The 23,659-nt window shown below is 51.9% G+C and overlaps 1 long non-coding RNA gene across 1 annotated transcript; it reads right to left on the bottom strand.

The window, feature by feature from the left end:
* Nucleotides 1-179: 179 nt before the first annotated feature.
* LOC119158444 lies at nt 180-22,324 on the bottom strand. The gene is made up of 3 exons (XR_005107864.1): nt 22,184-22,324; nt 1,940-2,220; nt 180-1,854 (listed from the first exon to the last, which is right to left on the bottom strand). It is a non-coding gene; the product is annotated as an uncharacterized LOC119158444 (long non-coding RNA).
* Nucleotides 22,325-23,659: the final 1,335 nt, after the last annotated feature.

Raw genomic sequence — 23,659 nt, forward strand, 5'->3', positions numbered from 1 at the left:
AACCCGATCTGCCCTACATTCTCATCGTGCCCTGGCCGTGGCTTCCCTTTCACGCTCAGGGTTTTGGTCAAATGGAGAATCTGTCCAGTGACACACAGTCAGGAATGCTGGCCACCCCTCTAGAGGTCCCAATTCACCAGCCAAGCTGGCTCCAAGGCAGTAAAAAGACGCTGTTTTAAAAAAATCAAACCAAGTTTATTTTCACAAGAGAATCTCTCCAGTAATTCACGGCTCCCAGCTCGCACAGTTTCACTGCTTGTGACTCTCTCGGTGGGAAGGGCGGGGGGGGGGGGGATGAACTGGTTTCACTTGGGGGACACAGGATGAGTTCTTTACTAGGGGATACCTCTTACAGACGAAGTGGATATACCGCTCTGTTCCCATGCTTGTGGTGCTATTTTGGTACCTTCCAAGCAATTTGTGGGTAGGAGCCCTGCCCCTTAGCAAGCAGCTTGAGGATAATAACGCATCTAAGAGGACTAAGCTGTAGTTTCGCACAGCAAGTTGCCAGGACGGCTGAAGAGCCAGATTTATGGAGAGAGGACTGCATTCCTTCGCCGCTAGACACTGCGGCATCCCCACCCACCAGCTGTTGCCCAGCCTGAGGAAGTCATGTCCCAGCCCTGCTGCATCTGCGCCCCAGCCCAAGAAGCGGAGAAGCCTTAAGCTGCTTCATTCTGGGGAGTCCCATGGCCCAAGCAATCAGGTCTGGGTCTCGCTCTGTGTTTGGTCAGGGTGAAATTTCAGGCCTCCAATTTGTTTTTGCAGCTCGCTTCCTCCCGGTTCATCTGAGAAGGTGTCCTCTGCTTGCCCTCACGCCCCAATGTCTCAGATCTCACGCTTCTCCCTAACAGTGGGATGGCAGTGATAACGGCCTGAGATGTCCTCCAGCCCTGATCGTGTCACAGCTCCGCTTATGGTCCTGATCCTACTTACTTTTGAATATGGCAGAGGAATAGTCCCATCTGCTCCTAAGAGAAGAAATAACTCCCTGACCCTTGTCAAGCACCAGAGCTCTGCAGCGTTCTGTCTTCTCGTATGCCTGTTGTCAGATGACAGTGCTACCTGCCTGGGAGAACCCAGAAAGATTAGGACTTGCTCCCTTTGGATCACATCTCTTCCCCACCTGTCTCCCCTCTAGGACAGGGTGTTAGTCTGAAACATTGGCTTATTCTGTGCAAAAACACAGGAGCCCTAATGTCCTTGCCAGGATTTGCATATAAGTGAGTTAGGCTGATACGGATTATCAAGTCAGAAAGAACCACCCTCTACCATGGGAGAGCTGGGAAGTTGTCCAAAACAGAATGTGTTTCCTGAGTAGGGGCCAAACAGCCAAATCTGATCAGCTCCCAAGGCTTTGAGTCCACGGGCTAAGCTTGCTCTTGGAGCCAGTTCTTAACCCAGACTTCAGAACTGGGCACAACAAACTTAAAATCGCAAGCTCAGATCAATCTGCTTTGTACCAAAGTATCTACTCCCCTCCAGGCTTGAGGGAAGACCGGAAAAGAACGGCATGCTTAAAACCTCTACAACGTGAGCCCATCTTCCGGAGAAAAAAAAAAAAAAAAAAAAAAAAGACTAGAACGGAACACTAGGAGCTGATGCACCAACTCATTTCATTGTTTTTCTTGCACCCATTAAAGAGAGGTTCAGTTTTCTGTAAGGAGGTGGCTCCACACTCATACGGCTGAGGCACAGAGCGGTCCCTGGAAGAATGCAATCCTTGATGCTGTAAGAGAAGACCACTGCGCTGTTCAACAACACCATGCTGTGTTTTAGGATCCTCAACAGAAAGAACTGATGATGCCTCAGGAGCTCCGTGGCTGAGCCAGTCCTCCAAGTGGTTTTGCTGCTCTTTAAGGAAGGCAATAGACTGTATAGTTATCACCTGAAATGGGATAAAATCCCTCCCACCAAACTATACAACCTACTACCTCACCTCCACAGAGCAGTACGGAGGCCTTGGTGACTCGCGGCTGCACCGCTGGCTTTGCATTACTTGCACCACCTGCCTCCGTGCTTGGTGTAGAAGTAGATGATGAGAACCGAAGACCTGACTGTCTCCTTAGGAAAGACAGTAGATTGTATAGTTAGCTCAAAGGGAGGACCGCACTCCACAACTATTCAATCTACTACCTCAGCCTCAAGGACAGCTTGGCACCATGGCAGTCCAAAGGCAATGAGATGATCCGTATCCAGGCATCGGCTACTCTGCAGCCCCTGTGAAGAGAAATGCATGAAAATTCATCGGACTTCATGATGTTAGGGAAAAGGAGTCTCGTACTCAACCTTGTCCTGGAGCCCTCTCTCCTTTTTTAAACCTCCTTCAGTCCACTTGGACTATACTTTACCCTTGGCAACCACACTGGCCGCAGACTTTATGTACCCAAGGGCTTACGGAAGCAGCAGCCCTCCCCTTTGAACCCAGGGCCATACGTGCAGGTAGCATGGCCCTGTGAGACTGCAGTAACACCAAGTAACACACAGCAGCTGGGCTGACCTCACCTCTTGAACACACAGCCTATCTAGAACAAACCTGCCAGACCAGATAAGAGAATCCATCAATTTAGCTGCTATGTACTCCAGGGAATTGAGCAGATTAGAAATAACTGAGTACAAGGAAGCTTTTAGGCTGCAAATGGAATGGTATCGAGTACATCAAGGCAGATCTTATTTCCTAAACAAATGAGTGCAACATGCAGGCTCGGTGTCCCTTTAATGCTGTAGCGCAGCCAGGCAATATTACCATGGATCTGAGACGGACTGGCTTCCCCCCAAGCCTTTGGCTCACCTTCTGAGACTTTCTCCTTCTCTGTACACCCAAATACAGATGCAAGGTATTAAGCTGGTAGTTTAAAAGAAACGTGTGAGGTTCTTTTTGCAATGAGAAAGAATTCCCCTTGATGATTAAAGCCAGCCGTAAGTACCAGGGAGCCACCAGCAGCCCATGGAGGGCTTCCCATGAGAGCTCAGCGGGAGGTGTCCCCAGCCCCCCCAAAGGCTGCCCAGTGCGGCGGTGGGAGAGGCTGGGGCTAAGGCAAGTGTCCCCAAAGGGACGATGGCTGCCTGATGCTTTGTTCTTCCCCAGCTAACGGGCAACAGCCTAAATAAGCGAGATTCCCAAAGGCTTGGCGAACTGTGGCTGCCGGGGTCCTTGAGGTGAGAGTTTAGGGTGTATATCTTCGCAGCAAGGTTTGGAAAGTGTCCCTTTTCCTTTGCAGAGCTGTCCACAAGTCCTTCTCACTGGTGTTCAACACCGTCCAGGTAATTCTCTTAATTTCCTCTGACAAACTCAGCCTCCACAAAGGATGCCCTACTGTGCCAGGCCATCTGGCCCAGGCCTGTCCCGGTGTGAAGGGCTATAAAAGTCAAAAAATCCATGTTGCAGGACTGATTCCTATAGCATCGAAGGACCCAGCCCATCCACGGTGCCAAGTACCGTGCATCCCAAACAGCCTTCCAATGGGAAATATTATTCTCCCTGTTTTATTGGCACAGAAAGGGATGCGCAGAGGTTGCACATTCCTCCTCCTCACACGCAACACCAGCCAGAGCTTCACCAAGGTTACAGTCGGGCTCAAAGGTCCATCCAGTCTGTCACAGGCCACTCTGCCTCCTTGGGGACAGAAGTATGAGTTTAGTCTAAAGCGTTTCAGCTTCCCAAGAATTAAACTAGTGCCACAGGCACCAACCAGAAGGGATTGTGGTGGCAAGAAAGCCAGCGGTCGCTGCAGTGGTAAAGGGCTGGGGAGGTGGGGTGGCCTGGATGGTGGCATCAGGTGATGCATGTAGCAGAGAAAGCTCATCATCTCCTAAAAGACTCTTGGCAACTGACTTGGAGGAGCAGTTATTCCTGATTCCCAAGCTGGTGATTGATATTCCTTTAAACATATAAGCAAGATGTATGGGCCAGGCATTTAAAAGGTCACTTTTGATACCATTGCAGAGAATAGGCGTTTGGACCAATCTCAAACTGTGGGTGGGAAATTACATTAAATATTTCCTAGTTCACATAAATCTAATTATACATGGGGGGGGTGGTGGAGGTGGAATTCCTCCTGACTTCTATAAGTAACCCTGAAAACAGGAGATTTAATTGTAATAATTGTCTTAATGAGCATACGTTTTGGGAATACCCAGACGCTGACTCTGCAATCCCGATCTTGCCAGGGTCTGTGAAGAAACGAGTCAAATGGGAGAATTTAGAAACACTGCACCTGGTAAGGATCACCATGACCATCCTACCCTTGGTGTCACTGTCACACTTGTTTGTGCTAGGTGCTATACAAATTGCAACGACAGCAAGCCCCTCTCCTGGATGGCTTTGTGGTCTAAACCATCAAGACAGAGGATGGGGAAAGAAGGAGAAGCAGAGAGGTGACCAAATTTGCCAAAGATGACGCAGCAAACCCATGGTGACACTGGTACCAGCCTTGGGAAGTCCTGCTCCAGACCCTGGTCGCACTGCCAGGGCAATGGTTTGTCTGGACCAACCTAACCAGGTTAGCACAGGTCACTACCCACCTCTCCCGACTGTCTTTGACAGGGAAAAAGTGATGTTCCATTTTAATATCTGCAGGAGAACCACAGACCCTGGGAGAGAGATCACACACATACTGGGTAACAGTGCAATGGTAGAACCCCACTGAGGTTTTGTGAGGCGTTACGAATTAGTCATATATCCACGCAGCCATAAGATTTGTGCAAACTGTGTCTACCAAGATTCTCAGCAAAAATAATCCCATGGCAATCGCCAAAGTGAGCTGCGTTCCAGCTCTGCCCTGCTTTCCAGACACGGAGCCTTCCCTTCTAGCGTATTGCTGCCGGAACATTGGATTGCAAGGGCCGGAATGGGATGTAGATATGCAAAATTCCAGATCAAATCGCCAACAGGGTCTGTAGGAGCCAGAAGCCTGTACCCCAAAGCCTCTCACTGCCTTCTACGTTATTTAAGCTCAGATTTTGAAGATGTTTGGATAGTTGACTGCTAGGAACCGGACCTCTGAAAAACACCATTTTCTGTGCAGACCTTAAGGTAGTGGCATGGCAATCTTCCCTTTCCGGATTCATACGAATCCTTCAAAATTACCCAGATTTTATTTTAGTGAAAATAAAATTTTCACTAAAAAATAAAATTTTCATGAAAAAAAAAAAAGGCCTTTGTGAGAGCCTGCAGGAAGGTGCCCATGCTCAGAGCGTGCCACCGCTCAGTCCAGCTGCCTAGAAGTGCTTGGAGGCTTGGAGAAAACTGGCAGGGGAAGGATTAATACGTTTTTTTCACAGCCAGATCCTCTAGGCTGGCAAAAAACTGGCATTTCCCATCCAGCTTTCAGATTAATTTTTGGGAGGGAGGTGAAGCACAACTGATCCTCAGCGAGCGGGGCTTGCGGCCTGGCCCAGCAGCCCCCCAGCAGACAACCCCAGCTGATGCCTCCCAAAATTTCAAAGCATCTGCAGACCGAAGATGCCCAAGCACGGCCAAGTCTCTGCCTTTAAAGCCGGGAGGCACTGAGCCTGGAGAGTAGCTGGAAAGGCTCCGAAGCTTTGAGGAGCTGATCTGGTTTATTAAGGAGCACTGAATGCAATGGAGGAGGGGGGAGGAGGAAACCGTAAAACAACAAAGTCACTCCTTGAAAAGCAGACACTGCTTTCAGCCTTTGTATAGCCCCAGTCCCGTGTGTCGGTGCCAAAACGTGCTGGGGACAGGCAGGGCTTCTCAGTGGGAAACCAGGGCCCCAAGTCTCCGAGAGGCTTTTCAGGCTCCTGGAGCATGGGCTGCGCTGGGGCAGAACCGGCCCCAGCCGATGCCAAGCTGCCTGCAGCCCGCCGGCTGCACTGGCACAAAATGGCTGACGGGCAGCCATTTTGTTTCCTTAGCTTTGCCAGTAGGGAAGCCGGTCATGCCTTCATCTCCTCGCCTCGCCGCCTTGCTGGAGTGGGAAAACAAAAAGCAAACATGCAAAAGGGGGAAAAAAAAAACAAAAACAAAAACCAAAACCAACTGAAAAAGCTCTACCAAACCCAAACAAAAAGAAGCGAGGAAGGTCTGCAATTGCTCCCCGATGTTGCCGCCATGTAGGGTGCCATTTAGAGCCGTGCAACTACTGGCCGGCAGCAAGGAGCCCGCTCGCAGAAAAAGCAGCAGACGGAGCAAAAAAACATCTTGAACGCACCCTGCGCTACTGGAAAGCAAAAAAAAAAAAAAAAAATAAAAAAACATTTGCCAAACCAGCCACGAGGACAAGTTGCTTTTAACTTCTCACAGGCCAGGCGAACCTCTCGGAAAAGCAAGGCCGGCCGTCTTCCCAGTCACCCCGTCCCAGAGCCGATATTAAAAGATCACGCTTTGAAAGCGTTAATCAAAGGTGCTGAGAAGAGGGAAACGGAAGTGGAAGTAAAAATACTTAAAGTTCATTCCTGCAACAGCCCCCGTCTCCCAGCAATGCTTTTCCTCCATGCTCTTTTAATGACGTAGGTCGTATTTTATACCAGTATTATCGTAGCATTTATTATTAAACAATTAGCAGGTATCTTAATAAATAGCTACTCCTCTGTTAGGGGTTGTCTCAAGTCCTATCAGATGTTTATAAACACCTAGATCACTATTAATGAATCTCATACTGTTATCTGTAATACAGGCATTTGTAACCTGCTTGTTACACTACTTATCTTTTATTAACCCTTGATAAATCCATTATTAAAGGTGGCCACAAAGGTAACGGTTTTTCTAAACGTTCCTGTATTGTCTTTGTAAATTAGCATATAATTTCCACTCTCCTGAAGGAAAAAAAACCCACCCAGAATTTTCGTCATAAAAGTAAAACAGGCGGTATTGATATTTCATAGAATAATTCCTCTGAAACACTAAAAATCAAGAGATATAAGAGAAAAAATACCTTTCTGGTTTATTTTTACCTGCTTCATACTCGATTCTAAAGGTTCACTTAAATACCTAAAGCAAGCAGATCCTTTCCTGTGATATAAAACGCTTCCATTAATACTGTTTTATTTCTCGATGTTCAGTTCCAAAGCTGCTAGCGCAAGGTGTGCAGGTAACGTCCAGCCCGAATGTAGATTTTGTCCAAAATATTTAATTTGCAATGCGAACCCCCAGCCCAGCACCCACCCCTACAGCCCCGGCCCCAGGACCACCGTCACCTGTGTAATTCTCTACATTGTCCATTTGTAAGCAAGGCAAGCAGATATGGAGGCAAATACCTTTCTGTGCAAGAAAAGCGATTTCACCTCTTTCTGCTCTCCTTCCCAGCTCCTCTCTGAAAGTGTCTGCTTCTCTCCAGGTGTCTGGGCAGCCCCTCAAGGAAAGGTAGGACGATCGCTCCAACACCGATGCCTTATCAGAGCCCAATCCCCCCCATGCCACAGGGACAGAGATCTGCTCCTCCAAGCATCCGTGAACGAAGAGACGTGACTACTAACTCCAAGACATCCAGGCTACTGAAGGAAATGCAGAATCACTTTTTTTTAAAAAAAAAAATAATAATAATAAAAAAAAAATATCGCCTTTATTTGGCGCATGGTTCTGGTATTTTTGCCATGCTTCTGCACAAAATTGTATGGTAACGTCACCAAGTTCCCTTAAACTTTCAAGGCATGTTACTGTTGATGGCGTCTCTGTTGTGTATCACACCTTAACGTGTGCAGGATACACACGCTGGTGCAGTAAACAGCTTGTTATCACAGCACAGCTCCGTCCTCGTAAGAAAAGCAAGGGCTTAAAAAGCCAAGAACAGCTATTCCTTTTAATATTTAAATTAAGATTTTTGTATTCCTGAGATGAAAACTCTCAAGGAAAGAAGGCAATAAACGAAAGAAAAATCCCTAAAAAAAAATAAAATCCTCCGTATCACGTCAGCTAAATCCGAGTGCTGCCAGATCAGTGGTAAGGTCAGATATCATATTCACCAAAAACAAGAGGACACACAACAGGTTAAAATGCTACCGTCCGGCAATGACCAGCTCTAATCATACCAAGCCGATGTGTAAAACCATCCGCCCGTCCAAAAACAAATTAGACAACAGTGCTCTCTGGTACTTTATAAATACAGAAGAAAGGAGGGCTGTTTTATTGAATATAGCGAACAAACCTTTCCGTCCGGCTATACCGTGCAGCCCTGCGACTCTGCGTGCACCGAGTAGCCTTATGCTGCTAATACAAAAGCTCAGTTTGGCAATTCCAGGCATTTTCAGTGTTCAACATACGCCAAAACTACCCACTCTCTGCCTCTGACTTTGGTCTCGTTCCAAAAGGTCCTTTTTTTTTTTTTTTTTTTTTTTCTCTTTTCTCTCTCTCTCTCTCGCTACTGCCGGTGCCACGTAGAGACAGGAGAGTTGGGCTCGAACATGGCCGCAGCCTCCAAAAAAGAGCCAAGTCCCAGCGTCCTGGCTTTCCCCTTCCAGACGGAAAACAAAATGGCCATGCAGCAGCCATTTTGTTTGCTGCGGGATGGGAGGGAGAAGGGAAGGGAGGGGAGACGCAGGCCAGGCGGGAGTGCGCAGGGAGGATGGGGGGGGAGAGGGAGGGAGAGGGGAGGGCATCCATTCGGCAGGAACCCAAAAGCTCCGCAGTGATGCCCGGGCGCGCCCTGCCTTCCTCCCGCCGGGGCTGAGCGGCCCTATCCAGCCCCGCAGCAGGACCGAGGTGGAAGGACAGACATGGGGTCGGCTTTTCCAGCCTTCCCAGGGCTAAGCTCGAGTTGTCTGGCCGGACAGGGGTTACGCTGCCTTCCCCGGGCATGGCCACTGCCACGGGCAGGCTCCTGCCCCGCCGCTGCCGGCCCCGCAGGGCTTGGGCGCTGTGAGAGCTCCCACCGGGAGCCAGGCAGGCGAGCGGAAACCAACGCGGTAACGTCAAACTCCTGAACTTCCCTGTGCAGGAAACGGTGTAAATAACACCCGCGGGGAGGGGGGAGGAACCCGGCGCGGGCCTCGGGACGGCGGCTCGGTGGCAGCATGGCCCCTACCACCCAGAGCCAAATGGCACCTGCAGCCACGAGGCCCCGGGGAGGAGCGAGCCCAGGTTCCCTCGCTCGCTGCCTCAGCATGGCCGAGGCCGGCGCAGGGCTGGTCTGCGACGACACCTCTTGGCTCCACGGGTCTGCCCCTGCCCCTCTGAGCACGGCGGGAGGAGCGGAGGGCCGGGCGGGCAGGGGAGGATGGGGCTGAGCCTCCCCCCAGCCCTGCCTCGCACCTGCGAAGCACCTCGCCAGCTCCACTTCTAGCTGTCCTTCTGCCCTTCCATGGACCAACGACGACGCTGCCCGTCCAGGCAGCGCCTACGGCTCGAGATGCAGGAGCAGCACCTCACCCGACCCACTTCTCCCCAAAGGGAGAGAGTTCCAGGTTAGCAGCCAGCCTCACTGAAGCCAACAAGCCACAGAGATGAATCCCACCCTTCACCACAAAGGTTAAGCCCTTCCAGTGCTGACCAAAACCAGACAAGAGGTTTTTAGAGCAAGGCAAGCACCTCGTGACCTTGTGCGAGAGCACCCGGCACGGCAAGACCCTTAGGAGCACGTGAATCAAACACCCACTGGGATTTCCACTTCTGTAGGTGAGGCAAGCGGTGAAAATCAGGACTATTCCCAGCACTTAGGATGGGTAAGAGTTGCCAGTTACGAGCCCCATCCCCTAAGGATGCAGGGAACTGGAAATGCCAAAACCTAGCACAGTTTTGAAGCTGCTACAGATCTGGTAGGAAAATCCTACAAGGAAGGTTGTTAATTGAACAAGGCACTTTGTGGCATATTCATGTGGGATAAATTTAAGCACTGGAGGCTGGACCTGCTAAACTTTATCTAGTCAGTGGGGAGGGCAATTTCTCTGCAGAGTAGTTTGGAGCAGAAACATAATGCCAACATCTTGAATTATCCTGCAAAGAACCCAAAAATCTTTAGGGTTTTTTTAATAACCACTACTCCTCAGTGTCTGATCCTCACTGCATCCTTCTGCAAAGTAACCTAAGATCTCCAGGTGAAAATTGTTATTGCTTAGTAATTTGCTGTGATTGATTAGCCTTATTAAAGTGGTCCTGAAAAGAAGCATCAGCTGTAACAAACTCTCAAGTACCTGCCCATCCTCACTTCTCATACGGGCTCAGGGAGGAGCTGTCTGACCTCAAAGGTGGGTTTGTGCACTTTGTATTAACCTTGTAGTTTGGGAATTTTGAAGGTATTTGAGAGCTCCAGGTATGGTTTGTTGCAGTAGGGTTTGGGAAGGCAAGGCTCGCTCGGAGCCCCTAGCTTTCACATTGAAAGACTTTTGCATTTTTCCTGCATTACTCTGCCGGGAGACACGTCGAGGCAGCCTGCGGAGCAAAGGGCTATATCGCCCGCAGCCACAGATCAAGAAATGGTCACATGCAGCATATCGGTTTGAAGCTAGGAATGAGAAACAATTTCAGCTGCCCTGGCACCACTGCTCTCTTCTAGAAAAAACCCTGACAAACTGAGGAACTTTATTTTTATCCTTATTCTAAGTTAAAACTTATTACGAAAAAGGCGGGACAAGCTACATCTGCAAGATGAGGTGGTTTGCTTTTCCCAGTAAGAGGGCCCCCCGACCAGCTGGGCAGCACCTTTGTGGTGGGTCCTGAGATAGAGCAGGAGGATTAGGGATGTGCGTGGGGCTGGGATTGCTGGAGGCATTAATAGCCCCCACAAAATTGCATATAGCCTCTCGGCGCTAGTTGGTTATTCAATGTATTTCAGCCAAATGGGGGGTGGGGGTGCATGGGGTGAAAGATGGGAATAAGAAGAATAACGAAGAGGGTTTGTGTGCTTGGGAGGCTTATTAGTGCAGAGCGGACGGTGTCTGACCACATGAGCAAGGGAAGGCGATCGCGAACGCACAGGTTTTGCGGACCTGGGTTACTGACAGAGCTGAGACGGTTTGTGTTAGGAGAAGGAGGTGTGAATGTGATGAAAATGCTGGAGCTTCACAAAGGGTAAGGGTGCTGAGCAGGGGGGATATTTCTGTAGCCTCCAGTCGGGGTTGTTGTGGGCTTAGTAAACTGGTGGTAGATTAAGATGTGGCTGTGAAAGGACTCCCTTCCACAGGACGGGTCACTCGCTGGTGATGCTTTCTGCTTTCACGTGCTGCTGCTGTGGCATCACTGGAGCTTTCATTTCAAGGCACACCCTTGATATTGCTCTTCAAGCTTCCAGTGTTGTGAAGAGCTTACTGCCTGGGCAACAACCAGTTGAAAACCAAGAGCAAAGGATTGTTAAGGCACGTGGGCCCCTACTTCAGCCCCAGGAAACCCTTCCTCAGGGGTGAATCATGGAATGAGGGAGTTGGTTCTCATTCTTCCACACACATATACTTGCTGCCAAGGGTTGTCATTTGATAGTAGGTAGAGCAAAGCATGCTGTCTGACTTCAGATCAGCGCTGGGTGGGGAGACAAGACTCCCATTTCTGTTTGTGATCAGGACTTGTGAAAAAGGGGTCTGTGATGCTGTCATGGGTCTTGCAAGCCAAAGAAACCCATCCTTTAGCTCTGTTTTTTTCCTACCACATTGTACGGCGGTGGAAATCAGCTGCTTATCGTCATGTGTTTGAGTTGGTGGACTTCCTCAACATCAAAGCTTCCCCTCTGGCTGTTTGGCTGGAGCCTCTTCAGGTCTTATCCTTCTGGTCTGCTCCTATCCCAGCAAGTCCGTACAAACGCAGCCCTGCTGCCAACCCTCACATGCTCTCTCCTCCTTGTGCTGGCTGTTTTGCTTCTGGTTCATGAAATTTAGAGTGGATAAAAATGTGAGTTAAGAAGCAAAGGGGGGTTATTCATTTGCTGGTAAGAAGAACTTTCCTTGTGAATGAGGATAAACGGTATTAGCTTTTTTTCCCTTAGCTGGTGCAAGCTGTGGGTGAACCAAACTGCCTTCTCTGGGTATTTGGATGGATTGTTTTCTTCTCCAGGTTTGTCCAGCTGTACCTTTCCTCACTGGGCCTGAGGACTCTCTTGGGAGTCTTTAGGACTCCTCTGCTTCTGTCTCAGGGGAATTATATACATAAGGCAGCAGCAGCAGCGACAAAATAATTTAGGAAGAAAAAACCCAGACTTCACAGCTGCGTTGCTGAGCTTGTGCATCCATTCTTAGTGAGTCACTTTGCCTGTTTCCTCCTTTGGGAGATAGATAGTCCCTACCTGGGATGCTGAGAAGGTTAATTAGTTAATGTATTAATTAAGTGAATGTACTTTGAACAACGGAATTGCCTGAGGCAGTAGATCCCATGAAGGTCTGAGTCCAACGCTGGCTTTGACAAGGTTGGGCTCCCAGCTCTTACCAGCCGAGACACCTTGCCCTCAGCCAGAAAAGAATTGAACTTACATGCATTACTCATTCTGTTGCCACAGCACATCTGAAGCACAAATTGCCGGGGTCCATCCAAGCTCTTTCCTGCCTGCTTCTCCCACCAAGGATGAAGATACGGCTGCCTCTCTTCTCACAAACACAGCTTTGGGGCTCCAGAGCAAGGAAATGGGAAATCCAGGCTAGGGTTTTTGACAGCATTGCTAGTCTTCTTGGTATGTGCCCAGCCATCTGGTTGTGACCCATATCCCACCTCGCTCTGGGGGACTGCACGCACCCGAGGCAGTTTCTCTTCTCTCCTCAAGAAGACGGGTGGTGGTAGAGAACACTCTGCCTGCTGAAGTGAGAGGCAGCTTCGCTTTCCACCCCGCTGGGACCCATCCCAAACTGGATTTGGAGCTGCAGCTGCAATGAATCCTGCAAGTCAAACCCTTTTAGACTTTGGCCAGTCCTGAGCTCATCCAAAGGCTGTTTCATGCAGCTTCAAGCACCTTATGTGTCTGTGGAGGCAACTGAACAGTAAAGTCAAACCCTGTAGCAGAGGCTATGACCTAGTTCTGAAAGGATCCAACAAAGACGTAACTGCCAGAGCTGATGGGGGTTGTTTGCCTTGCTCGGGCGTGAATGCAGCAACCCATCCAGACCCTGTGCTTCATCAGGGTGCCAAAAGTTGCCCCTTAAGAATGTGAGACTGTTCCCTCGTCATCCTGTGTGGGCTAGATGGAAGACAAATTGTGACAATTTTGACCGCTCAGAAAACTGAGATGGAGTTTGATTTCCAAATGTGAAACAAAATTCTCCTCCCGCATCAGTTCTGCAAGCTCTGAAACTCTCCGGGTTCAGCTGGGTTCCTCCCCAGCTGGAAAGGAAAGCGCAAGGCAACGTCACAGCTATTTCTTCTGTCTCACATGTATACAATGCAAAGACCTAATCTTTAGAAGCTGAAAATCATAATTAGGCAGGCAAGAACCTACAGTCTGAAAAATGCATCCCTCTTTCTAGCCTAGCCTGAGGTGTGTATTGTATTAGGCTCTTAAAGGGCTGATTTTCAGAGTTGCATTTTCAGAAATGAACTGCTGCCGAAAGCAGACCCCCTGAAATAAGCAAGATTAGCAAATGTTCCCATCTCCAGCAGTTCTGACGATGCCACCAGCAGACAGATTTTCATCACCCTTTCGGCTGAGCCCTTCTGGAACTGTGGACATATTTTTCCACAGGCTGAGCTCTTTACAAAACACCCCTTTTTCCAACACAGAAATATACAGATTCCTAATTGCAGCCAAGTTTGACCACAGATACCATCACACAGATCCATCTCTTTTCCCTCTTTGTTGATGCAAAAATGCCTTGGAGAAATAATAGCAATATGTCTTTGCTAACTGATGGTGTTGTGTTGGCTTTGACCCATCAGTTGATTGGCCATCCTCAACTGTCATTTCCTAAACCCAATGTTTTTCTGCTTGTTTATCTTCCCTGGCCTTGTTTGCACACAGCCACCACCCAAAAACCTCGCTCTGTCCAGGGAGTAGGATTTATCACTTCTGTTTCAGTAGCAGCAGAACACAGAACAATGTAGGGCCTATGCAAACAAGTACTGCTGTTTTCTTTTGCTTTTCATTTATTCCTCAGCGGTAAATCAGTGCATTCCAAACCAAACAAAAATCGGAAGATTTAGGACCCGAAGAGCAGTCCAGAGCAATATAATAGGGGTTGAAGACAGGTTGCATTTAGAAGTTAAGCAACAAGTAGCCCTTGACAGGAAATGAAATATTTAATCTGTGATGCGTACCTCAAATTGTTTCTGGCCGCTAATGATGTTTTGGCACTCTGCAAATGGCAGGAGCTCAGGTGCCTGGGTCACTTAACGCTACACACAGGAGAGATCTGGGCTGAGCACATAAACTGCTCCAGGCAGGGACCATCTTTATCTACTAAGGACAGCACTCAGTAGAATGGATCCCTCAAGACATTCCCACAACCAAATGTGACACCAGTAAGAGCTAATATAAGCGCAGTCTGACACAGTTGGAACATACAGGACACCAGGACTGGGAATTACAACCCTTCGATTTTGTCCTGACTCTGTCACCAAGCTTTGACCTTTCAGAAGACCCTAAAGGACCGTGCAAGCTTGAGCTGCGGCATTATGAAAAAGAATTGATCCACACACCAGCTCCTCCTTTGACTTCGTTTCAGCCCAAGCCAGGCACATCGGCCTGGCATTTGCAAGCCAGTGCAGGGCTGCCATGTGTTTTTTGCACAGATGGACAAGACTGCCGAGGAAAAGATAGTGGAACAAATCCTGAGGATCCTGCACGAGCACCTACCAACTCCAACCAGTGTTCTTACAGAGCCGGACTGAAAGCCCAGTCCCTTCCGTGGCCACGTGGGGACTGTATAGCCTGTACTCAAGGTCCCACATGATGAACAAGACTTGACAAGCCTGGCAGCAAAACATAATCCACCTTTACCTGCTTGCAGTAAAGTTGAGCTCGGATGAGCAGGCAGCGCCTGGAAAGCTGAGCTTATCGGTGCGTTACAAAGATCCCTTTGAACTTCTGTTCAAAGCCCTTTGGAGAAGACACCTGCCTGCCTTCCAAAGAGGCTTTTCCTGGGGTTGATGCTGCTGTTTGCAGCAATCCTGGCCGGTTTGTTGGCTGCAGCTCTCCCGGGGCTCCCTCCAGCCTGACCTACGCTGCTGAGCCCGGCGGGGAGAGGGAGCAGACGCCGTCACGGCATCCACAGCTCGGAGCAAGCCTTGTTCTCAGCCTGCCTGAAGTGGCCGTGGCAGACGTGGATAAAAACAGTACCCGGGAGGCATCTGCCTGCAACGGGGCATGCACTGTTGATGCGCAAGGATGAACAGATGGGTTGATTACACAGGGAGAAATGGACACTAATCGTATCCAGATCCACCAGCTGCAGGATTTCCTCCTGAGTGCTAAAGTACAGGAAGCCCTTACCTGCTTCGTTATCCTGTCTCTGTTCATTAGCCCTTCCCCCGCCCTGGGAACCACATCTCAGCTAATCCCCTGGGCAGGGGAGGGCCCAGGCTGCAAAGCTGAGATCCAGATGGGAACTCCACAGTGCTCAGGCACGGCTGGATCCAGCCCCAGGTCAGGCCCTATCCTGGCTGTCAGCTCCAGCCCAGCCAGGCTCCGCCGGCTCAAGTTTCCCTACTCTGGGAGCTTGTGGCCGGACTCTCTTTTGCCGCCACCTCTCTGAACAGCTGGGAAGATTTTGGGACTAAGGAGAGAGAGTTGTGCAACAAAGACAAGCGCTGGGGCTCGGCACATCGTGCACCTCCACGTCTCTGCTGGGATGCAGCCGCTTCTGGGGTGGAGCCCCGTGTGTGTCGAACAGCCGGGGAGCAAAGGAGCTTTTGCAGATTTAAAACAGCAGAGGCGATCCCCCAGCAGGCTGTAGGATGACTGGCTGGGCTGAACTGGGAGGTGACGTTGGGGACCTTATCTGTATTCTTATTTCTGGGAGACTGAAACATGAGGTTTCATCACCTGCTTGGCTTTTGTGCAGTGCCAGCTTGGAGAAAGGAGCGAGACTCTCCTAGACCCCTTTATCCTCTGTGTACCCAGCTCTCTTTGGCCGCAGCGATGTGCTCCCAAGGCAGCGCAGCTGGAGGGATGATCCCCGGCGTCCTCCCTGTGGGGCTGCTCAGCTCTTAGCCCAATCCTTCTCCCACACTGTGTAGAAATTCAAGCTGTCGAGGACGCTGGTATCGGCACCCACCCTGACTGTTGGTGGAGTCTCCACGTGAGGACCACAGCCTGCTTGACAGATGTTATAACCCGAACTGTTGCTCTGAGTTGGGCTTTTTGGGACCCTCTCCTCGCACACCCAGGGTGCCTCCACTCCTGGCTCTCGGGCTTCTGTTGTCAAACTCGGTGCAAGTAAATTAGCTGGCTCCCATTCTGCTGCCGGCTCCTAAGCCATCCTGGCTCCACACGCTGGGATGCCACGTGCCGCCCCGGTGACCTCCATTCCCCTCGGCAGAGCCGGTGCCCAGTGCCGAGCAAGCCAAGACTGCAGGAGAGGAGAACCACTCCCTGAATTCTTGGTGTTACTCCCAGAACCTCCCTGCCCAGCCGAAGCTGCTTCAGGTCCCTACGCCTGGCACTAAAATATCAGCACGGGCCATCCCACAAATTCAATCCAGACCCTGGAGGTCCTGACTGAACTGTTGACCAAGTCAAAGGTGGCTGTGGCTGCCCCACGGAGCCCTCGGGCTGGGAGGAGGAGGAGGCAGCACAGCGCTTGCCATGGACTTGCATGTGAGGAGAAACCTCCTGCCTGGTCCTGCATAGGCCAGGGCTGCTCTGGGATGCACAGCCATCTCCCTTTGGCTGGTCCTCAGTCCCCAAGCCCACCAGGACAGTGAAGCTGATGTGCTGGCAGCAGCCACAGGACAGAACAGCACTGGTGGGAATGAGCCGGAGAGGTGCTTGCAAAGCCACCACCACCCCAGTCTGGCTACGGTCCTCCTGAAACCACTGGCTGTCACACACCGGGCAATATTTGATCATCATCATCATCACGATAATGTAATACATACCTCTTAGACTCCACAGACCTCACTTTATGCAGCATGTACCCTTTTCTGGGCTACTTCTTTTACATTTTCTGTGGCCAGGACTACCTCGTGAGCGACCCTAGTGTGCCAAACCCAGCACACATTAGCCCTGCGTACCTATCTCATGGGCTTTCCAACTGCAAAGCCAGACAGCACAGCTCAGTGCCCATGAGCAACCCTACAATAACAAACCGGCTGCCTCGCTTTGTCCTCCCAGTCCTCACCTTTCGCAGCAGCCAAGTAACATCAAAGATAAACAGTAGCTACGAGCAACTCCACAATAACAAGCCGGTACCACAGAAAAAAAGTGGAGGGAAATTAAGGAATGAAAGAGGTGGTGGAGAAAGGAAGAAGAAAACAAACAAAAAAACAAAAAAAACCCAACCAAACATAAAAAACCTTCAGGAAGGAAAACAAATGATATTGAGTTCTTCTGAGGACCACTTCTGGGATGGTGAATCAGACCTGGGTACCTCTGGCCACTGCATGTACCCCATGGTGCATGAAGCTGCTAGCATCGGCTCTCCCTTGGATGTGTTCCTACAAGGATCCTGTTAAATTTGTGCCCCAAAATTGGAACAATTAGTGGAAAGGCTGAGGATGGAGCCCACAAAGGCTAAATTCAATCTCCCTGCCTTTTTATCCCCTCTTTCCCCACTAGAAGTGGCCACTGGAGTGGTGAAGCTAATGACATGGATGGTCCAGCATGGGGGAAGCTGGTCGCCTCGGGTCTGGCCTGTGGAGACACAAAGCCCAGCATTTTCTACAACTGTAAATTAGGCGATTTTCACCAGTGCGAGTTTTGCTGAGTTTTCTATGTTTGTTTGGGTTTTTTTTTTTTAAAAAAAAAAAAAAAAGCAAAAAGGAAATCACAATCCAAACTCTGCCTTGGCCAAACATGGCCCTTTTAAGGAAAGGAAATTTCCCAGAGCCACCCTCAACAAACCTGGAGGCCCGATCCTGCTCTCAGGAATGCCAGTGCAAATCCAGAGTGGCTCTGCTGACTGCTGGGGGGGCTACAGCAGCTGGATGAGGCTCGAGCCATGGAGAAAAGCCCCTGACCCCCCGCCTGGAGATGGAGCAGAGCTCTCACCAGAGCAGCCCGAGAGCAAACTCGGGATTCAAAGGCAATGAACAGCAGAAAGATCCAACTCCCAATTTCAAGAATTTGTCCTTTTTTGCTCAGCCATGTTCTAGAAGCACAAGCCCTATTTTGCTGTGAGCTGTGTGGAATAAAACAGCTGCGTCCCTTGGCTGGATGGCTCTTCTAGGGGTGCCAGATGTTTTGCTTAGGACACGTCAGAAGTGTCTTGCTTGAGTTCAGACTTTCTCTCCTCTCGGGCTGCCCGCTGCAAAGCCCACTGGAGCTTCAGTGTTTTGTTGTTTGTTTTTTTTTTTATATCCATCCTCTACCAGCTTTTCCCAGGGAAGCAACAGGGACTGGGAGCGAACTGGGAAAGGTCTGGTGTCACCCCAGCCCCTGTCTGTATAAATAAACTGTAAGGAGAAAGCTGGAGTGAGGTGCAAAACACTTGTGCTGCCTTCTCACTGGCACAAAGGGTCTGGCTGTAGAGCCGGGTGTAATCACGCTCCGCTGAAGAGGGCATCCCAACACATTTGGGGGGGTCAGACCCCATGAATGACCGCCTGCCGCCAGCTCCCACAGCATGGGAGTTTTGGCTTCCAAACCAACGGGGGAGAAGGGTATTGTGAACCCCCCGTACGGCTGCGCCGAATGGCATGCCAGCAAGCGGCAAGCTTCAGAGCCAGACCCCGGCATCCCGGCCACCAAACCTGGGTACCCGAGACCACCCAGCTCGCTGCAGGGCCGTGGAGATGCACAACGCTCAGGACAGCATCTCTAAGAGGCAAGGGGCAGGTGAGGCAATTTTGGGGGTGTCCCTGGAGCAGGGCCGAGACAGCCAGCGCGGGCTGGTGGGTCACAGAGGCAAAGTAGCGCTGGGGCATTGGGGTGCATTGTGGCCGGTTCAAAGGCTTTACTGTAGGGTCACGCATTGCTCGCTGGAAGAGGTTTTTTTTTTTCCGAGAAGGGAGAAGGAGGGGGAACGCTGGGGTGGGGGGTGGGAAGTGGAGGAAAAATTTGGTGAAGGAGGAGGGGCAGCTCTCATGGCTCCCGAGCGCTTGCGAAGTGCACGGCGGCTGGGAAGAAGGACCCTGCCCTGCAAACAAGCTGCTTTTGTTGTGTCCCAAACGGGCCTAAATTAAGTTTGACAGAAAGAGGGCAGATGCGCCAGGGCCAAACCCCTGGGCTCGGTTATGGCCGGGCAGAGCCCGAGAGCTTCGGCGCGGCAGTGCCAAATCTCGGCCGGGTGTGAGGGGAGAGGCGCGAACCTCCACGAGGCAGGAGGTGCCGGGCGGCCGCGAGCAGCCCCATTAATCATCCCGATGCCTTCACAAGGCAGCTTCCTCCCAGGAACGCCTGGCTCAGTCCGTGTCCAAATCCTAAAGGCCGCCATCGCTCTGAGAAGAGCTGCCGCCGGCGCGTTCCCTCAGCCAGCTTCGCCCACGGGGGCCAGCAGAGCCCCCCACCCTGCTCCTGGGCATCTCCCCAGCCCTGCCGCCCGCCCTGGCACGCCGTGCCAGCGTGGAAAACGAGCCAGCTTCTAAACAGTTAACGCTGACAAAACGCTTGAGTTCCCTCCTTCCCGAATCCTCCTGGTGTAATTCACCCCCCCAAAATGAAATAAAATTATCCTCCTCCTCTGACCTCACCCGGGCATCCTCCCTCCCTCCCATCCTCCCTCTCCCTCCTTCCACCCTTCCCGTGCCCCCACCCTGCACTGGCACGGCCGGCTGGGAGCACGCGTGCCCGCCGCTCTGCTCGGAGCTCCCACCACGTTAGCTGCGGCTGCCATGTTGAATTGCAAATCCGACATGATTCGACATATTTTTTCCTACCTCGGTGGTGCCCGGTGGGGAACTAAAGAAGCACCCGCACGACACGCACCCAGCCCTGGGTGGCTCTCGGGGACGTCCCGGGTGGCCGTGTGAGGGCAGGGAGAGAAATCACCCTCCTAGTTCTCCTCCAAACGCCCTGTACGTAGGGTCCTGCCATATCTGCTATACATCCCTCTCTATAGGAGACCGATTTTAAAGTCGGATGTTTTAGCACCAAGGGCCGAGGACTCGACAGGAAAGGGTTTCGGGGAGAAGGCAGGTTACAGCAACAACAAAGCGACTGGAGCAACTGGAGGAACAAAACATTATTCAAATCAAAGGCAAAAAAAAAAAAACCAAAAAAAAAACCCAACCGCACGAACAAAAAAAGGAAAAAAAAAAAAAAAAAAAAAAAAGACACCCAAATTAAGAGTGAGGTTCGATTTCGTACCAGGCAGCAAGAGAGACGCACCGTGGAAGAGAGTGGTTTGTTGTGTGAGTGGTGGCTGGATTTAGCTCCGCTTATCCGGACAATCATCGGGGAAGGATCCTTTTCCGAGAAAGGCCAGTTTGAGTGAGACAGCTTTTTTTTTTCCCTTCTCTCGCTCGCTCTCTCCCCTTTCCTTCTCCTCGCAGCTCAACGCCAAGAAATGGGCGGTGCCTAGATGCCAGGCTCCATCCGAACGAGACACCCAAGGCCAACGGAGGCTGGCACAAAGGCGAGCTGGCAGGAATTCCTGCACTCGGAGCCGCGCACCCGCGGGACGAGCTGCCACCTCCCAAAAAATCAACCTCCGACACCGCCCGCTCCGGGAAGTTGTCCCGTTGGGCTTGAAAATGCCCCACCAGGCTCAAGCACGGGGAGGGGGCGGGGGGGAAAAGGACAAGGGGAAGCAAAAAAATATAAAGCCAAAGCCAAGACCTTCATTTGCACCAATGCAGGTTAAACAAAAGGCCTGGGGAGGTGGATTTTTCTTTTTTCCGGCCCCCCAGGCTCCTTCTCCCGCCTGCTCGTCCCCCTCCTCCCTCCTCACACCCTCCATCACCGGCTCCCTCGCCCACTGCCCCAACGTCCAGGCAGAAACGAGCCCTGGGCTCCCTCCTTCCTGGTTTTAGCACGACAGGAGGCGGCGGGTCCTTGAATAGGAACACACACCCAACGCGAGAGGCATCCGATGGGGGGGAAGGAAAAAAAAAGGACAAAAAAAAAAAAATACATATATATACACACAAACAACAACCCACCCGCCATGGAGGAAGGTTGGGAGCAGTCGCCGCCAAGGGTGGCGGATTAGGGGTGGTTTGGGTGCCAGGGGGTATTTTTGGCCTTTTTTTTTTTTTGCTGTCCAAGCACCTGGGTTGTGCCCCTTGTAAAAGGGGAGTCGCAACGGGTTGGGGAAGGGACCAGGGAGAGGAGGGGGGGGTGGGGGTGGCCGGGGTTGGTAGCGCTGCTGGGGAGATGCCAAAAAAAACAAAACAAAACACGTTTTCATTTTGTCTGCACCAGCCTGGGCGCAGGCGAGCGCGGGAGAGAGGGAGGGAGAGGGAGGCGCACGCCAGAAAGCCGCCGCGCTCAGACGCGGGCCTGCGGCCACGTCCCTCCGCAGCCGCCCCGGCAGCCGCTCCCGCTCCCTCGTCCCCCTCTCCCTGCCCACCCGGCTTCGCCTGCCAAGTCCGAGTTGGCACGGCTCCCCCGGCTGCGCCGAACAAAGCCGTCACCCATCCCCGAGCCAGCGCTGACAGTAAGCAAAGTGACAGGCGCATCTTCCGCATGTTAATCCAAACAGCGAGAAGGCGAACGAGCAGCGGAGGCCCCCCCCCTTACCATGCATGCACACCCCCCCGCCGCCACCGCCGGCCCACGCACCCCACCCTTGGCACCCATCGGCCTCGTGCGGGGATGGCGAGGCCCCCGCCGGCGGGAGCACCGAAGCCTCCCTGTCGGCGAGGTTTAAATCGAGCCGAAGCCCCGCTCGGCGGGCAAACGAGGCCACTCGGCATCTGCTGTACCTGTTCCCGCTGCCTTCATCTCGCCTTGGAACCGTGACAAGAGCGCACTCGCCTCTGGTGGGCTCTCAAAGCCGCGGGTCTGTAACCCTTTGCAGGAAGTTGGCACCGATCCCAGGTAGGACTTTACTCCCCGGCTCTCGCTCTCTCCCCCCACCTCCGCCTCCCGCTCCCTCCCCTCCGCTCCCCCACCCATCCTGTCCCTTGGGCCCCTCTCCCGTCCCCCAAAACACCACCCGGCCCCCCACTCCCCCTCCACCGGCTCGCCCGCCTCGTCGGCCATGGAGGCAACACAGGGGGCGGCCGAAGGCTGCTGGGCGCCCGCCGAGCCCCGCGCACCCGCCGCTCTGGCACACATACCCTTTAAGGATGACCTGGGCAAGACAGAGAACAACAACTTCCTGCTCCGGCTCCCTAAAACGCCTGTTTCCACGCAGGGGTTAGGCGGCGCGGCGAGACGGGGGGAGCTGGGAGGAGGTTTGGGGGTTTGTCGTCATTGAACCATGCTTTTTTTTTTTTTTTTTTTTGCCTTTTTTTTGGTTGCCTTTTCTTTTTTTTTGCCTTTTTTCTCTTTTTTTTTTTGCCTTTTCCCTTTTTTTCTGGCTTTTTTCCTTTTTTTTTCTTTTTTTTTTTTTTGGAAACATAGATTTTTGCCCGGCAGCCCAAACCCAACGCGAAGGGAAAGGGGGGGAAGAGAAATCAAATGGGAAGAGAATAGCTCCAAGTCGGCAGGACAATGCACGGGAAACGGGGAGATTAGCGTAGCTCTCAAAATCCATCGTGCCCGCCCCGTTTCTGAACCGTTCGCCCCCGCGCCTCGTCTTTTTTAATTCTCCCAGCTCCTGAATTATTCCAGTCCACGAGCGGGAGGGGAGCGCACAGTCCGGAGTCCCTCGGAGCTGCCAAGAGCATTGCAACAGGAAAGAAAGAAAGCGAGAGAGGGAGAGCCAGGCAGAGCCCTCACAATCGAGCAGCGAGAAGAGCAAGGAGAAATTAACATCCAATTAGTGCCGTGTTTAACGAGGGAGACAGAGGCGGCTGTTGTTTTATTGCCCTGTTCTTTTCAGGCGCATCTGACAGGCAGCAGGGAAGGCACCCCTGCTCCAAGTGACGTCATCATATTTTATTTTTTAATTATTTTTTCCCCCCCTTTTTCCCCCCGTCTTTCCTCCTCCAAGTTTCGCAGAGACAATCTCGGCAACTCGGCCAGGGAAATTCAGGACTTTCTCGCATTCGAGCCACCGGTTCCCCCTCCGCCTCCGGCCTCCTTCCCCGCCCCGTCCACCGACACCAACCCCGGAAAAACAAACGCGCCAACCCACCCCAAAGTCTTTGTTCTTCCAAAAAAAAAAAAAAAAAAGGAGGAGGAAAAAAAAAAAATAATAAACGTTGGGATCACAGAGCTGGAGGGAGCCCGGAGGAGGTTTCTCCGCGTGCGTGTCGGAGTGCGTGCGTGCGGCTGTCCCCTCTCCCGTCCCTCTCCCCAGACGGCTTGCTCACCTTGTAAAACTTTGCGGCATGTGACGCTGCTCCGGCCTCCTCTGGCAGCCTGACAAGAGCCGCGTCGCCCGGCCGCAGAGCGCAGGCGGCTTTTAAGGGAGAAACTCCATTCCTAAAGAGCGGAGAATTAACACGTTTGCAGCAAGGGACGGTGCCTGGGACAACGGCCGCGATGCGGACCCTCGCCGTGCCGGCCCTGCCGTCGGGTCGCAGAAGAGGGAGAGGAGCCGAATCAAAAGCCGGGGAGACTTTTCCCCCCCTTTCCCAGCTCGCCGGGCCTCCTGCTTCTCCCACGGGATGGGGGAGCCCAGCGCCATGCGAGCGGCGAGGGGGGCG

Source organism: Falco rusticolus, chromosome 17, assembly GCF_015220075.1.
Source record: "Falco rusticolus isolate bFalRus1 chromosome 17, bFalRus1.pri, whole genome shotgun sequence".
Lineage (NCBI taxonomy): Eukaryota > Metazoa > Chordata > Aves > Falconiformes > Falconidae > Falco > Falco rusticolus.